Source organism: Thunnus maccoyii, chromosome 9 (assembly GCF_910596095.1).
Source record: "Thunnus maccoyii chromosome 9, fThuMac1.1, whole genome shotgun sequence".
In the NCBI taxonomy this organism is placed as follows: Eukaryota; Metazoa; Chordata; class Actinopteri; order Scombriformes; family Scombridae; genus Thunnus; species Thunnus maccoyii.
The window spans coordinates 6,528,544-6,546,680 of NC_056541.1; positions in this window are offsets into that span (position 1 = coordinate 6,528,544).

The following is an 18,137-nucleotide window of genomic DNA, read 5'->3' on the forward strand; positions in this document are numbered from 1 at the left end:
CAAAGCTGACCCCCACTTGCATTATAAAAGGGGGCAAGCTGAGCCATTTCAGAGAAGGCATCTGGATTGTTTTCTTTTCTCTCTTTCACGCTTTGTCCTGAGACAAAAAAAAGGGCCCGACACAATGACTTGTGACGTCTAACAACGAAGTTATGCCGGAGTCACAATGTGCATCTAGGTGGTGAGCCGAGCTCATGCCCCCATGGGGTCAGCGCTGGTTTTTTGTCCCTCAGTGTCACCACAACAGAGGGGAAGGTAGGGCAATAAAATTCCTCGGTGCTAAAGGAGACATTCCAGCAGAGGGAGGGGAGCGCAGGGATTTGACATAATTTAAAACATGGTTGTCATATTCTGAATGGGAGCCCCCCCACTCCCTCCTCCTGAGTGGAAACCATTTATTTTTTTGCTGTTTTGTGTTCTGTGGCTCTTACGTAAGCATGAGCGCTGCTAAATAGGTTTGTTTGGGAACAGGAGAATAACAATTAAATTGAGGGCACAGGGGTGACTGTTACGATATGCATATGAATGGAGGGGAAGTGATTAGAGATTATATCTGCAAGGATCAAAAGTACTTATCTATCCAAGAGAACCAGGTTTATGGTGAGGAGAAGATTTCAGCAAAACTTTAAACTTCAAAAACAATCAAACTCATCTCGGTTGGGCAGCAGCCTGAAACAAATACAGGCTTAGAAGATATTATATTTTTCAATACACTCTCTATTTGATCTTTATTTTTTCGATGCAGTCAGGCTGAGGCAGAGTTATAGGAAATATACAAAATATTAATCAAAAATCATTACATTCTCTCGTACATTAGGGTTCATCTTGCATTGCATGCAATTCCAGGTTTGTTGTGCACAGTAACAATCTTTCAAAGGCCGTTGGAAATGCAAAGTCTTGTGTTATAAAGAGTATAAACTAATTGCAGTAATTGTTGCTTTAAACAGATCAACTTTTATGTAATTCAGTGGTAAAGATTCTTTAAGGATCCCTTTGGTGAGAACACAACAGTTATTCAATCTGTTAAAAGTTCATGAGAAATTTTACATGTGCAGGTAGGTTTCACCTGAAGAAAGGAATCTATGGGTGAACAAGAAGTGATGGATGCAAGGAACTGAAGTAACTATACTTCAAAATAATCTCAACTCAAGGTCAATTTACTAGCTGTGAACCCTTAACAGCATCTCATGGTCTTCATCAGTTGTCATCACATGACCTGCAATAAATCATTGTGTCAAAATGTTACAATTATTCTCTTCATTTGCATCTTTAATACTACTAGTTTTCTTTTCTGTGCCTCCATATGTTTTGTATATTTAAACATACTGTAGATATTATTATATTGTATTATATATTGTTCTGTCATATTTGTCCTGCGCTGGTTACTTTTCACATTTCAAATTTTAACTTTATTGATAAGGTTTAAAGTAAAAAAAAGGAAATTTGAACATTTACAATTCTATAAAAAACTGGCCAAACTCTCTCATCTGCTGATGAAGACAATGTAATATGATTGAAAGCTCCAGAGCAGCTATAATGCATCTTTTTGGTGTGTTTATAAAGTCAGGAAATTTGATACTCACTGAAGTGCTCACAAAAAAAAAAAAAAAAAAGGAAATTTGTACATCTACACCTCCGTGAACACTGAGCAAACTCCAGCTGTTAATGAAGATCATGTGATATGGTGAAAGCTTCCGTACAGCTGCTAAATGGACCTTGTGGGGCAAACTCTCAGCTTATCTGTAAAGCGAAATTTGTCTTGCAGCCAGATGAAATATAGTGCACAGAGACTAAACACGGGATACTGAAAACATACAGTATAATATGTGTAAAACCTACAACATGAGCCCACATAAAGAAGTCTACATGCTGTAAAATATAAAACCTTGGGTGCAAGCCCTATAATCAATAGTCAAAAACATATTTACTATTATCATCCACCAATTGTTATCTGGTGACACACCATTAGCACTTACTTGTTCTATAATAAAGGGAAAAATCAGAGACTGGAACCTCATCATTTTTTTTAGAAAAATGGAAGAAACAGAATGTCACAGTTTGATTGACGGTTTATCTGTGGGGACATAATTATAAATGCTGAGCATCAAAGATGAAAGAGAAAACTCTCACAATGAGAAACAAAAACAAAGAATAAACAGCTTATTGATCCCACGCAGTTCCTTCACTTTACAGTTACCTCATCATCTAAGAAAGTCGACTGAAAATCCTGCGCCATGTGGAAACTGCAGAAAATGTTGTGTCATGCTTCAGAATGCAAACCTGTGGGCTATCCATGTGCCCGCTCTATTTATAGTTATTTTTAGAGAACCCTAAATGTCCAAATTTTGTGCCATTGGAGAAATGTATCACTTTCTGTCTGTGCTCCCACTTTAAACCAACTGTGTAGCGAGAGGGAATCTCTAATAGCAGCCATTAGCCAATCATCCAATCAGCCATAATCAGAACTGCAGCAAGTATACTGTGTCACCCAAAAATCTCCATTTCAGCTCACTGGAATCTTGTATTTTTTTATTTTGTCACATTTTTCCCCGTCTTTCCTTTATTGTTTTTGTCAGTATTACATTTGGTGTTTTTTGGGGGGGGGGTTAAATGCCTTCATAAAACCATTTGGGATTTTCTCACAAACACAATGCCCCTATTTTCAAATGCAATACTATTTCCTTTTTTTTTGTTTGTTTTGTTCTGTCTTTTTGAACTATCTAAAATAACTGCTGCTTTGTCCTTTCTGTGTGGGACAGACAACAGCAAACCTCCTAAAAAAAAAAAACTACTTTTGAACTAAGTCAGGCTCGCAGCAGGTGATGTTTCTTGACATTACTTTGTTGCTTTTTTCCATTAAAAGAAGAAATGAATGAATCTCTTAGCACGTGGGAATGCAGACACTGGTGTCCTGCATTCCTTGATTTCCACCATCCCTCTGCTGTTTCTAAGGGAACAGAACCAGCAGAGCCTCTGACAGTCTGTGAATTTCAACGACCCTCGGCAGCAGAGGATTTGATGCAACCCTGGCAGAGGCAGCAGCCCCCACAAAGACTCGCTGACCAGGAAGATCCTCATATATTACTGCATTTAGCTCAGAAAAAAGTACAGACACTTACACTACTTTTTTAAAAACATCACCTATAAACCCACAAAATAATATAGTTTGCTGAAAAAATGAAAAAAATGTTTGTTGGGTTCAGTGAGTGAGGCAGCAGTGGAGTTGGGAAGGTGTTTCTGTGCTTTCTTGGAGTAAATTCCTATCAAATTGATACCAGACTAGTGACATCAGAGTACCTCCAAAAACAGACTATGACGTCAAGAATTGGTGTGAGGCCAGATGAGGGGCTGGTAAAAACTTTAGCTACTGTTGCTACACCTGTTACGCTTTCTAAACTAGCCCCGAGTATACAGTTAACAATAACGGTGGCACACTTGAAATTAGTGGTAATTTCGTGACACAATGAATCCTCGATTGAAGTAGCTGGCTTCTCATTTTTAGTCTGTGACCTTTGATTTTGTCAGCTAAACTGACAACTGTCCAGCCTGCAGATTTCATCAGATTTAGCTAACTAACATTGCCTCTTTGGATTGGTTGAACTTTTCAATCTTTCCGACCGAACCATGAAAATTAGAATCCTTCAAAAGGATTTTGAATATTAATTTAATCTCTAAGAAACACAGAAAAACTGACAAATTTGGCAACGTCATCTCACGCAAACTTCCAACTCAGTCTCACAGCAGTTTGTGAAATAGTCATAAAGTTTAAGCTATAGATTCGTGTACATGCACACAAATTTTCAATTTTTTTCGTGACTCTCAGCATGACAAACTGTATTTCAATTGGAAGTATGTTTCATGCCTGTACCACACTTTTTCTCTCAGACAGGACTCGGGAGCACAGAAGCTGTATTGTTTTTTCTTTCATTTTTAACTATAACCACCACAATACTCAACATTTAATCACAGGATTTTATACTTGTTTTTATGTCTTTATTTGAATTTTAACCATCTGTGTCAGTGTTCAGAAATGTTGAGATTTAATATTGTTGTCCTTTTCTGAAAGCAAGCTGCTCGCATAAAATATGATGACAGTTTGACTGAAAGACCGACTGACTGTGACTTTTTAACAACCAAAGCAGCGGCATTAAAATCAGAGTTTATATGAACAGTTGAGTGTTGAGTGAATCAGGCTAGCTAACGTTAACAGGTTTATTTCCAGTCTGTCTGCTATGACGCATCAGCTAGTTTTGTTCCATGTCTTAGAAAGGATCCCTGATTAACTTTTACACAGCACTGTAGATACAGATTTAATAAGCTTGCAAGCTGTTTTATGTATTTTTCTCAGTAACACTGGCGGTAGCGGATGCTAACAGTCTGAGCTAACAGTGTGTTAGTGGCGTTGTATTAGCAGCAGTCCAGACGGTCCAGACAGTACAGATTTAATAAGCTTGCAAGCTGTTTTATGTATTTTTCTCAGTAACATTGGCAGTAGCGGATGCTAACAGTCTAAGCTAACAGTGTGTTAGTGGCGTTGCATTAGCAGCAGTCAGGAGCTGTATGATTCCCACCCTGAATGTGACATCAGAGGAAAATGGTCACCGTGTGGGTCTATTCTATTGTGGGTGCATTTGAATCCTGTTTTGGCTTCAACATCTTTACTTTTTCTTAACACTTGCCCTCCAGTTAACAAATGCAGCTTTAATTTTATACTGGTACTATTCTGGGATCACATGAGAGTCAGAAAAATAAATAAAATGACAACAGCTAGTAGATCCTTAATCATCAAAATATATTTCAGATAACCTTGTTAATGTGGAAAGGGCTGATTGTAAACACAAACACATAAACAGATCACCCATTTGTGCTTCTGCATAGCTTTGTGGTCTTTTTTAGCTCATATTTTTGAGCGCTAGGGCACATTTACTGCATTTTGTATCGTAGCTCTCATCAAGCCTATTTCTAGCAGCAGCAGGCAGCTATTTGCAGCCAAAAAAATCCGATAAACCCACTATCTGCCCAGCACCAGACAGACAAAGTTATCAACTAGCTGGTGAAGAAAGAGCAACATTTAGCAGTTAAAGAGACAGATGTTTTACTCTGGAGTTGGGTGGGAACCAGAACATAAAAGGAGAAAGAATACCAGACTTACATTCATCAGGCGGACACAGACAACTGCTAATGTCTGCTGTATGTGTAAATACACAATTGTTTGCTAGCAAATTTGTCACAGCAACTTTATAAAACAATAATATGTCAGAGCAGTTTATCTGTAAGCTTGTTGTAGAGTTATTCTGCTCCCTGGTATCCAAATTCAATTAATGCAGCTTTAATGCAAATACAATAGTTTTAGAGAAGCGAAAGAACAAGAAAAAACATAGCATACTATGAAATGTGGTTGAGCACTGTGGAAAAACATGTTTTATCAAACTGTTGCTGCTTGAGAGAAAATATATAGAATATATAGGGAACAGTAACCCAACAAAACCTCCCTCACATCTGTTTATTAACTGCAAAATGGCAATAAAGTACATCATTCACTGCATTAATCTGTTTTCACCTCAGAATTTGTCAACTATTTATGTTTTTTCATCTTTTTGACTACATTTAAAAAGTAATTCTAGCACATTTTAGCAGTCTGTGAATTCATTCAAGGCTTTGTCCTTTTTTTTTTTTTTTTTTATCAGTGTGTAAATTCTTGTCAGATTCGTTTTTCTGATGATTTTTTGGTTTTTGGACACACGCATCGAAAGACATACCTCCCGCTGTCAATCGGTGTTTTCTTTCTCAAAGCACAGTCATCTCTCACTTCCTCTACTGTGTCACACAAACCACTGAAACAATGGTGAATAATGAGAGTGGAGCGGTGCACTCTCACCCCCTGTCTTCCTCTGTTTTCATGAGTCTCACTTGAACAGCAGAAGCCCTGTGGAAACAGCCATAAACTGTGCTGAAATTGTGAAGGAGGTGAATTAGTGGACCCCATACGGAGTTGGAACTGGGTCATGTTGCTGTGTCTGATCGTTTTACACGTCACCTTGTACAGAAGATGAAAAAGACTACCACCCAAGCATTAGTCATCTCCTTAAACTGCCTTGTTGTGCATTTTCTCTCCTAGTAACACGTTTACAGATGATGTCGACAAGGCATTTAAACCCAGTCTTTGTTATAGCAGAAAGTCTTTGAAGGTGTACACAGTCTGATGGGGGTGAAAATGTTTATTTTCATCCTGTACCACTATAATGGTGTTCCTTCTGACTGTTCCTGCTGCACACGTGGACTGTGCTACATTCATGGGAAGAATCAGGTTGTCATTTATGAACGCTTGAATGGAAGATGTAATTTGTTGGTGTGTCTGATTCAAAATGGGGAAGTGCCAAAGCATTAGAAGCTGTAGACATGACTATTGTTTATTATTATTATCAAATTTCCAAGTTTTCTCCAAGGTTGCTCCAAGAATCTTGCAATCTCGGAGTTCATCTATGGATTTAAGCTGTCTCAGTTGATTCTGTCTCTTCAGGGCTGTGTGGGAGCCAAACCATCTGTTGCAGGACTCCTTGTTTTTTCTTGGTCTCTTAAAATAGTTCTTGAAAACTGCAGAAATCATTGCATTGCTCACATCACAAACAGCCTCGCTATTTCTACAGACAGGACTTTGAGAATATACAAGTGCATCAAAAAACATTAAGTAAATACAATATTGGGGCACCATGTTTCCTGTCATCTACTGTCGGCTATCTATTAAAGGCATAATATGCTCCAAAATATAATTTTTACAAATGCAATATAAAAATAATCCCATGTGTATGGATGTTTTTACATACTCACTAATGCTCAATAATTACTGTTTCCGTTTGTACAGTAAATTACACCACTAAATAATGACAGCCTTTGTTAAACTATTAAACTTAAAATGAGATATTGCTTCAACCCGTACTTTACTTTTTCTGTGCAGCTTTTAGTGTAGTTTGCTACTTTAGTGTTGCTGTAGCTACAGCAACCACCTCTTATAAAGAGTTGTTTGTATCTTCACTGCTTCAAAGTAGCTTCTCCAGCACTGGAGATGTCTGTGTGTATTATGATGAAGAGATGGATCTAAAAGTAGATTCAAAATTCAAAATCTTATTATACACAACAAAATGAATCACTTGTTCCTGTGGCCCTTGACTTAACTTTCCACCAAATTTCATTGATATCTGTTGAAAGGTTTTTAAGGTAGTGTGCCAACTAACAAACAGACAAACAAACAGAACCAAAAACAGGAGGGAGGGAAAAGAAAAGAAAACCTGTGAAAGAGACTGTACAGAGTATACTGTTCATGAGTTGGAGAGAGAGAGAATTCATATTAGCTACTCAAACAAACAAACAGACGTGTGAAAAATAAATGACGTCACTGTGATGTTGAGAACATCATGAGTCAGGATGGATCTGCTTAATAATTCACTTCACTGTTTCATGTCTTTGTTCATTCACTCTGTGTCTGCATATAGTATCTGAGGCTCTGTTATATTATCCATTGTGTGGCCTTAGACATCCTTATTTATCCCTCATCAGACTTCCCACACAGTTAACCTTTCAGAAACAACCACCTCGAGCAGGCCTTCCCACCTTCCACCTCAAACAGCATATTTACCAAAAGCAAGGAACATTTTTACATATAACCAGCCCAGGGCAGTGTATTTAGACCAATGTTTATACATACATTAATAATGTCCAAGAAACAGGGACATTATTCATTCCTTAACTGGAAGACAGTGCAATGCAAAACAAGGCTCCTGTCATGAAAGGCTAAAACGAGTAAAGGCCACAGCTTTAATACATAAACATACCACATAATCATACACACGGCAGGAAATGCAGGCCAACAGTGTGAGGAAAAGGGCAGGAGAGACTGCCAACAACCTGGGTTATTATAGTTTGTATATAATTTAAAAGATGTTTTGACCTGTACACAGGGGCGCCTTAATATTACTATAGGCCCTGGGGCTACGGATGTTTTGGAGCCCCTCTCCCATTCCAAGTGCACGCCTCACTTCACAATATGCCGAGGCAACATTAATTCAGCATGCTGCTTCAATGGATAGCGACAAATAATAAATGGAGTGCCCTCCTAATCAGTAAACAGAATATGAAACTCACTAAAATAAGACAATACGTCAACAATAAGTCAAGACAAAGCTGGGTTATCAGCCAAGTAGGCCAATGTTTTTTCGGATCTATTAGTGACCCTGTTAACTGGCAACTTTTGGCTGAGTGCGTCGTGGCTGCTTGTACCGACAGCAGCTGTTGAAAACACCAAGAAAACATGTAGTGTTTTCGTGAATACCTTAATTTTTCTTTAATGAGTTTTTAATACATACTAATCTGTGTTTTTCTTAGTTAATGATTAACGTAACTGAAATTATGTGCTGAGTAAGAAGCCTTCACCTCTCGTTATTTTTAATGTGGGAAACAAAACAGCAGATGAAGTGCAGCAGATTTTATACCATTATTTTCGGTGGGAAAAGTGACCCATATTCACATTAAAGCTAAGCTGCTCTGTCACTGTGGACTCACACAGTGCAGTAATATATTATGTACAAACTGTGTGGTGGTTGCACTCCCAGTAGCCAAAAGATTTGACCAGTCTCGTCTGTTTAACCTGTGACCATCGGATACTGCAACGAGATGCAGCGTTTCCTCTCAAACAAGCAAACATTTAAAGAGATTAATTTCAGAAAAAAATAAGTGACATTGCCTTAATGCAACATATAAAAGAGACGTTGATAACACAATAACGCAGTTTGACAAATTGTGTATTAAACATAGACTAGGGATGTATAATAAGATCTTATAATACATCCATAATCAAAGCAGGTTAGTGGTCGGGCCACATTTTCGACTGACAGTAATATCAAATTCTTTATGAAACACACTCGAACTAACTTTAAGAAAGGTGAATGCTTCTTGCTGGTGACACCGTTTAATTTATTACAATTAACTTGTAATTAAAGTACAATTAATAAGGAATTTGCGAGGACACTTACATGTTCTCTTTGTGTTTTCAACAGCTGCCGTCACTACAAGCAACCACGACACACTCAACTGAAAGTCACCAGTTACCACTGCCGATGTGTTCATCTCAGTGCCCACAAACTCCCAAAACAGAATCACTTTTGCCTCAAAGTCCTCATGTGTCATTTTTGTCCTTTTTGATGTCTTTACTTTGACAAGCAAACGCAGCTAGCTATTTAGCTGCACTGTGCCGCCACGTGGAAACACAACGTAATGACGTAAATCATGTTTTTACAAAGAGTATTGAAGCGAGAAGATTCACTCCTCATCACAGGTAGCTTACTCTCCTACACCGTTTATCTATTTTTTTTAACTCTTGTCTTGTGGGGCCCCTGGAGGCCCGAGGCTCGAGGCCTGGGGCTTAAGCCCTGGTTAGCCCGTGTAATTAAGGCACCACTGCCTGTATAGAGTTTTCAGTTCCAGTCAGTACTGGTTTAGTAGGCAGGTTTAATTTTAGTTTTAGGTTTTTAATGTGCTTAGTCAAGTGTATTTCTACTGACAGTTAAACACACTTAAAGTAACACTTTGACAATCTAATTAAATCCAGTACAACAGCTCTCTTTTAATACTTAGTTTCTACTGAGTGTGTCAGCGAGGTGCTGATTCAACTCTGGCAAATTCTTTGTCCGCAGTTTTTGTGTTGCATTAGTGGACTGCATTATACTACAGCAGTGAAAAATAACTATATATATTTGGAGAAATAGTGCAGTCATAAAAATCATGTAGTCATGGAGACTGATTCGACTACTTCACTCAGTGTTAACATTACTTAATTAAGAGTTAACCAGAATACATATGATACTGTCAGACAGTGTGCAATAAGATGATATTAACTACTTCAAAGCTACTTAAAGGGGAACAAATCGAGAGTGAATGTTAAAGAGGATGTATCATGCTTATTTCCAGGTCTTTATTTACATTCTGGGGCTCTACTGGAATATCTTTGCATGATTTACAGTTCAAAAATCTCATTATTTAACTTATACTTGGCCCTTTATGCATCCCCTCAGTTCAGTTGCAAACTAATCGGTAAGAGCAGGCTGAAGCCCTGGCTTTTGTCTTACAGGGAGCATTTTACATACCTACGTTCACCTCAAGTTTGGAACTTTGACCATGTTTAACATAGACATCCAACATTACAACAGCATATAAAAAACAGAAAGTCACAAAAAGCATGATATGTCCCCTTTTAAATCCCCTCCAGTCAAAATTCACTTGGGAGTTTGACACTACCAGGCTGTTTTCACATTCAAAAAAAGATGGAAAGGCAAAAGTGGAAAGGATTTCTGTGCTCACCTTAAATTTGAATTTAAGGTCTATACCTACGAGCAGGATTTGTGACATCACAACTAGTTTGGAGCCAGTTAGGTCCACTGCACATACACTGAGAATTGACTTTGCAGTGAAGTAGGAGACATCTTCATCCAGCAGTAAAACTTTTGAAATGAACAATATTTGCATATTCATAGATTCTGGATTTTTCAGTGAGGGAGAAGGAAGAAGTGTTTGTAAGATTTTAATTCAGAAATTGACCTGTTTGTTGTGGGAAAAACATCTCAGACACAAATTATTATTCAAAGCAGTGTTTCTATGTCTTAAAACATGTCTGGGGGATCTTTAAGGGGTTAAATGCATTAAATTATTAATTTAATAATACTATTGTTCATAGTGATATTAATTTATATGCATATAATTCAGTAATCCTGCTGCAGACAAAGGTCAAATGATTTTCGCACGGTAGATCCTTGTCTATTATTAATCACCCTTTTTAATTTGGCTCAAATGCCACTGAGTTATGATGACTTACCAAAGAACAGAGCAAATATTTCATTACCCACCTCCCCCTGGTATAATTATGCAGAATGCATGGAGCGTAAGGTGATGCATGTGGCTCAGGTTGGCCACAAGCTTCTCTGACTGGGTAATAGACCGATGGTGATGAAGACCTTGGAGGAACTGGGATCCTGGCATGCCTAATAATGTTGTGAATATAATATTCACACAAAATATTCCAGTCATACATACCTTATTTTCACCAAACACATCATCTCCTCAATGCCCCATTGTTGTCCAGATAAGTAGATGCATATAATTTAATGACTGTACCTAAAACAGGCATGATGTACACCTATTCAGATCAGCTTGGTTCATAACTCATGCAAACTCAAGTTATGACGTGTCATGCGATTGTCAATCGTGCATGCAATCTTATTCCGAATATTCACTCTACATTAATTACTTATTTGCATGAAAATGTGCCCACACAACAGACCACCACACCTGATCCTGGACCACTGCTGGAAATGGGACACTAGTCAATGAAACACAATTAGGAACAAGTAAAACAAAACAAAAAAAAAAATGCAAAGCAGGTCTCCATCTGTGTCCTTTTTGGAAATGCTGCAAATGAACAATGAAACACATCAATCCATTAAATCTCATTAAATCCAGTTACTGGTGTTCAAGACCCTGGACACCAGTAGTTGGATTAATTGAGATTTGGAGACAAACAGACAGATGGCTGAACAGACTGAAGCTGAGCAATAGTTCCCCTGTTTGCACTGCAGAGGACAAATGGAAGAAACCTCAGGCAGCCTCGTTCATAGTAGGACCCCCAATCAACAGAAAATTGGTTAATTTTCTTTGGTTGATGACCAACGACAATTTTGATAACCGATGGTTCATTTAAGTTCAACTTTAATTGTGGAGCTTTTAAAATGTGAAGATTTTTTGTTTTTCTCTGTTTTATATCATTGTAAATTAAATATATTTAGGTTTTGGACTGTTTGTCAGACAATAAAGTTTGAAGTCTTCACTGTGGGCTCTGAAACTAGAAATTGACATGGGCATATTTCACCATTTTCTGACATAATGACATTAAATAATGAAAATAATTGTTAGTTTTCACTCTAAAGTGGGCTGTAACACAGATGGTGACAATGAGATTTGAAGAAAGTAAATAAATCCCCATTGTCAGTGATTTTGAACCTGTCCGAACTGTTCACTTAACCTCTCACCTGAAGTGATTGTCCAATCATAGCTGTGGACACAGCAAGTCTGTCAGGCTTTGGATTTATCCACATGTTGAAGCTGTGTATGTGGGGCACTATAAAGGTGTGTTCAGAGAGAAGTGAAGCTAATTTTCACCTTGTCTTATTCTTGCATATTTGACCCAATCAGCCAAAATACAAACTGTCCATTAGCAGTAATGTAGCTAGCAACAGATTGACGACTGTGTCTATTGGAGTGTGTGTGTGTTCAGTTCAACCTTTGACTGAACTCAGGACTCACCAGAGACTCCAGTTCTTTCTGTTATTTCCCTCCAGTATCTCTCCTTTTTCGTCTCATCTTTGTACGTTTATGAAGTAGATTGATAAAGCTACGTGTGAATTTTTCACCCAAGTTGAAACACTTTCAATTTGTGTCGACTCGTCGTCACTTCAATTCACACCACCCCAGCGTTGCCAGATGCAAAATGTTAAAGTATCAAACCATAGACTTAAAATTAACGTATTTTGAGGAAAACTATCATACATGAGTCATAACTAAGAGAACAAATAGGCGTAAATGTGTAATTTCAGAAAACATGTATTTACTGAGACAAACTACTTTTTGACACCACTTAAAAATCTAGCCACATTGTTTAAAAAACAAACAAACAACTATCTGACATAGTTACATAATGCATGGGTGGAGGCAGTCTTTCAGGACTCACTCAGATAAAAATGTCCCAACATTGAAAACAAAAGCATAGCTGTTCAATAAACTAAAGGCTATAATAGTAAACTATGACAACACAAGATGTAGCAAGTTCAGCATCTAACTTACATGGAAATTAAATAAATAAAATTATCAGCTCAAGTTCCACATAGCCTACTGTTGTGCAATCTCCAAATAGTTTTACTTTATGTGTCCATAACTCCATCAGTCTGTTGAGCGAACTTTGAAAACTTTTCAGCACTCATTTTTTTCTGCATGGATGCAGCAGCAAGTGTCTTTTGTGCAAACTCTCGCAGGAGAATGACAGCAACAACAGTCACATTCATCATCACAACAAGCATGACTGGCTGGAAAGACATGAGAATAGATGCAAAACGCAGACGTAGGATACATATTTTACTATCCTGATCGTGTTGGGAAATTAATTAAAATGAGATAGCCTAGACTGATTCCAATTACTAATACTAAGTGTCAAAAAATGATCAAATTATCGTACATTAATGGACTTTTGGCATTACTGATTGTACATCGTACAGAGGGCAAAATTAAAGTACAAATACGACAATTATTGTACATCTGGCAACGCTACACCACCCAGGGTGAGTGTGTGTCTAATCATGTCTTTCTATAGACTTTAATTGCCTACATGTTCCGTCTGAACATACAGTAAGAGAGATACTCTGCATGTAAAGAGTGTGGCGGATGGTGTTTTTTTTAAAAAAGCCTTTCCAAAACCAAAACACAAGAGCAAAAGTATGAGAAATAGATAAAACTGTGTATTTATGTGCTCTAACAGGTGCTAATGCTAATGCTAGCACAGTGTTACTTCCAAAGCCGAGCAGCATATCAGTGGATGAAGCCAATACCAATATTTCCATGAACCTATTTTTATGTGCATTCTGAAGTAAAAAAGCTTAATGGAAACGCTAAAATTAAAAAAAAAAAAACTTCCTCAATTTTGCAAAATAGTTTTTACGCTTGCTTGAGGTTGATTTTGGAAATGTTGAAAAACAGTTTATGTGCAAAATGAGTAATGGAAATGCATTTGTCGAATAAATAATGACATAGCGAACGTTTTATTCACATGACTGATCGGCTGTTTCCGCTCTCGGCGTCTTCCACCGTTTCCAGATAGCATGAAGCATGGCCAGTACTAGCTGACATGAAAGAATAATTACAACTTGCCCAATTGAAACAAATTCCTGAAGACCTCTCTCCATTTTTCTCTCGTGAAGGCAATATAACTTTTTGTTTTGTTTCCAGCTGTTTACTGGTGGATGCACCGACAAAAATGTGATATAAATGTACTTAATGAATTTTTGTAGGCCTTTTGTCCCTATGGCTTTCCCTCACTCTTTGACCAGTATGATAGTGGAAAATGTATTAAATTGCATTGTATGGGGTATTAAAAGGGTATTTAAAAATCTGCTTCTATTTGGTGAACCCTGCAGATAACCGTGGGTGACGAATGCCTTGGAGGAGCTTATCTATGCCTCCAGACATCGTGTCAGCAACAGCAGCAGTAGAAAGAAGAGAAAATCACATGAAGTCAAGAACATTACTAATTTAAGGAGCTGATACATGGTGGTCCCTATCAGACCCAGGTGAGCTGCTGATCTCCAGGGGATGAAAATCACTAACTTCCTATAGAAGTCACACAGTGCCTGTGAATTCGCTCTATGCTGAACACATCTGTGGTTCGAAAACCATCTGCTGTGATGAAAAGCTATATGTCCGGTAGGTAAGTTGTTAATTGGAACCAACAAGTTTGTGTAAAAGTGAAAACATAAGTGATTAGTGGTGACTGCATCAGCAGGTCTCTGGGGTTAAATTCTCACGTTCTCCAATTTCTCAAGTTGTTCAGGGTTTGTATTGGCAAGAGGGGAAATGTATGTGTGTGAATGTGTTTGTTTGAAGAAGAAGATGAAGAAACAAATCCCATGTGGAGCCAGAATCACAACCGCGATGCCAAAAAACATCCTCTCACTTACAATAATAACAGTAACACTGACAGAGAATTATGAATTTACATTTGTGAGCCTACACACAGTATCACAGCTTCATGCTGATGTTGCTCCTACATTTCAGACACCGCTCACCACAGACTGGGCAGAGCTGCTCGCTGCCCTCATCCCTTTGTGCTGATGTTGGCACAGGGCAGCCGTCACCAAACCAGCTCCACAGGAAAGTCCAATATTTGAACTTTTCACTTTTACTCCACTGCAGTGTGGATTGGCTGGGAGTGTGTCTGACTACCAGACAGAAGAAATACAGAGACCAGACTGTGAGTATCACACGAACACTGCTTGTACTGCTGTGGGAAACAGGAGATTAAAAAGTAGTAAAACAGCATTGTTGCGAAAAATACGGAAACATTGACTTTCCCCTATCACCTCATCATTCCCTAATCTCTTACTTAAGCAATTTCTGTCTGTAGTTCAGTTCTCAGTCTTATTTTCTTGACAAATGCCTGTGCAAAAAAATATTTTGATCTGTTTCAATCCAAATAAATATTATTGTTTGATACATAAATGTTATTAAAAAAATATTTTTTAATATCAAAGCATCAAAACAGCACTGTTTCCAGGCACAAAGATATCACCATCACAAACACTGTAAATTATAGACCACAAGTCTTTATGCAGCTCTAAATAATTTGCATATATGATTATCCATGAATGTAAAACATACACAAAAAAGAGGGCAAAAGGAAGGTGAGAGAGGTGAACCAACTGCCATTTTCATTATTACAACTAATTTATTATTCATTTTTCACTATCTTCCAATGAATAAAACATTTCTCATTCCAAGCAGAAAATTCAGTCTTTCCATCTAATGCATCTCTTTAATGATTTCTGGCCAATTTTCTGCGTGGTGGATCAGCTCATTTAGGAATACTTGCTTTTTTGCTGCAGTGGTAAACATTTACAGAAGATAACAAAGCTTCTAGAGAAACAAGCTGTGGTATTTACTTTTGTTTGAAGATTCATGGTAGCCAGAAGATGAATCCTAATGACTTTGGTGATTCCCTGAACCTTCCTCTAGCATTATCTGCAGGTCAAAGTTTTCATTTATCTAGTAAAATATCTAATAAGTAATAACACCTACTGGATTGATTGCGACCAAATTTTGTACAGACATCCATGCATCCCAGACGATGAATCTTAATGACTTTCACGATCCTCTGACTTTTCCTATACGGCCATCATTGGGTCAAAATTTCACTTTGTCCAATACTTTGGTTTATGGCCAAATAACTACACAACATTCCCATCAGCTTCAGCTGTACTTTGCATTTTGTGCTAGTTAGCAAATATGAGCATGCTAACTAGCTAAACTAATATGGCAGACAGGGAAAACATTATACCTGCTGGACATCAGCATGTTAGCATTGCATTGTCATGGTGAGCTTGTTAGCATGCTGATGGTAGCATTTTGCTCAAAGAACTGCTTTGGCAACGTACAACCTTTCAGACCCACTAGCATGACTGTACTCTCGTAGTCTTCACTGTTTGCTTTCAGTTAAATTAGAAGATTGATATTATACTCATGACTTTAGGTGCGTTTCAATCGCCAAGTAGTTCCCTACAAAGTGGACTGCACAGGGTATTCAGCCATGTTAAGTAAGATTCCAAACCGTAGGGAGCAAAAAATTCTCACTTCAAAGGGAACTGTGAACTGTGTAGGGAAGAACTGAACAATGGATCATCAGTTCACTGGACGCTGACAAGCAAGATTACCCATCAATCATTGCGCCTTGAGTGTAAGTGTCAGATAATGCTTGACCACACTTGTATTCTGGATCAGGAGTAGAAAACTTGTCTATTGACACAACAGTTTGTGTGCTTTCCACATGGGACATGCTCCAACACAACTGCAGCATGTAATCCTGCACTTACTAGAGGTAATCATCACACAAACATAATGCTTTAATAGTATTTAAATACATATCTGTAGGTTGTCTAATCAGACATCATGGCATTTTGCCAAACATAGCTACAGTGCATACACAAGCCTTGACATAAAAGGTAGAATATATCTCAGCCAGGTAGACGAAAGAAGGCATATATCATAGCCTCAGAATATGTTGTCCATGAAGAAAATAAGTGTGAGAAGTAACACAGTTTTCTTTATTTTGTAGAGTGACACTTCACCAACATATGCACACCTCAATCCCCTGTGTCTATTGACACAGCAAGGACACAGCAGCAATGGCCTTGATGGTCAGAGAGACCTTGTGGCTGACTACAGGCTGGGGCAACAGTTCATGGAAGCCTTACTGAGGATTCTGCCATCAAAGTACACACAAGGCTGGTCACATGACGTGTATTGATCTCCGTCTACTGGTTGGCACACGGCTTATCATACAGTGTGTTGTCCCAGGCCTTTCATGTTCCCAAGCTTACAGTCTAGACTGTAGACTGTCGCCAAGAGGTCATCAGACTGCCCACTGCTGGAGAACTGGATGAGATTGGTCAAGCATTTGCACAGCTGGCCAACAGCCCAGTGTTCTCCAGGTGTGTGGGTGCCATCGATGGCTGCCATATCCGCATCAAGACCCCCCCAGAACCCGATAGCCAGGATTACCTCAACAGAAGGCTCTTCCCATCCATATAGGCAGGCACTATGTGATGGGAAGGGCCTCTTCATCAACGCCTTTTTGGGGTATCCTGAAGTCAGTAACTTCCTAACACATCAATATCCATGAATAATTAAATATATTAATTTGTGGTTTACCACTCTCTGCAGGGTACTCCATCATGGGTGATGGTGGCTACCCCTGCATTGAAAGACCTGTGACCATCATCACCCCATATAGAGAACCACTGCAAGGGAGGGTGCAGAGCTGCTTCAACCACCATCATGCTAAGGCCATCATAGAGTGGGCCTTTGGCATGTTGACGATGCATTGAAGTTTGCTGTTCTTCAGGGCTCTTGAGGTCGACCACACCTTTGTCCCATCAGTCATTACCGCCTGTGCAGTGCTGCACAACATCTGCCTCACAGCAGGAGACGTCCTTGAGCCCGTCAAGGATATCGGGGACATTGGTGTGGTTCCACCACATCCAGTGAGAGGGGAACGAAGCAGGCATGGCCAGCAAGACCGACTGGCAGGGCTGCTCTCTGCTCCATGTGTGCACCCTGTGGAGTTGCAGGACCACGATTATTTGTAGATCTTGGGGACATGAAGGCCTGGGACATGGACTGCCACCCTTTATGATAAGCTGTGTGCCTTGAAGCCCTTTTTTGTTTCACTTATGTATATTCATAAGTTGTCTTCAGGAAAAGGATTTGTGAAAACAGGTCATTGTTAATTATGTGGCTAAAACCATTGTCAGATCCACAACTTTAAAACATCTTTG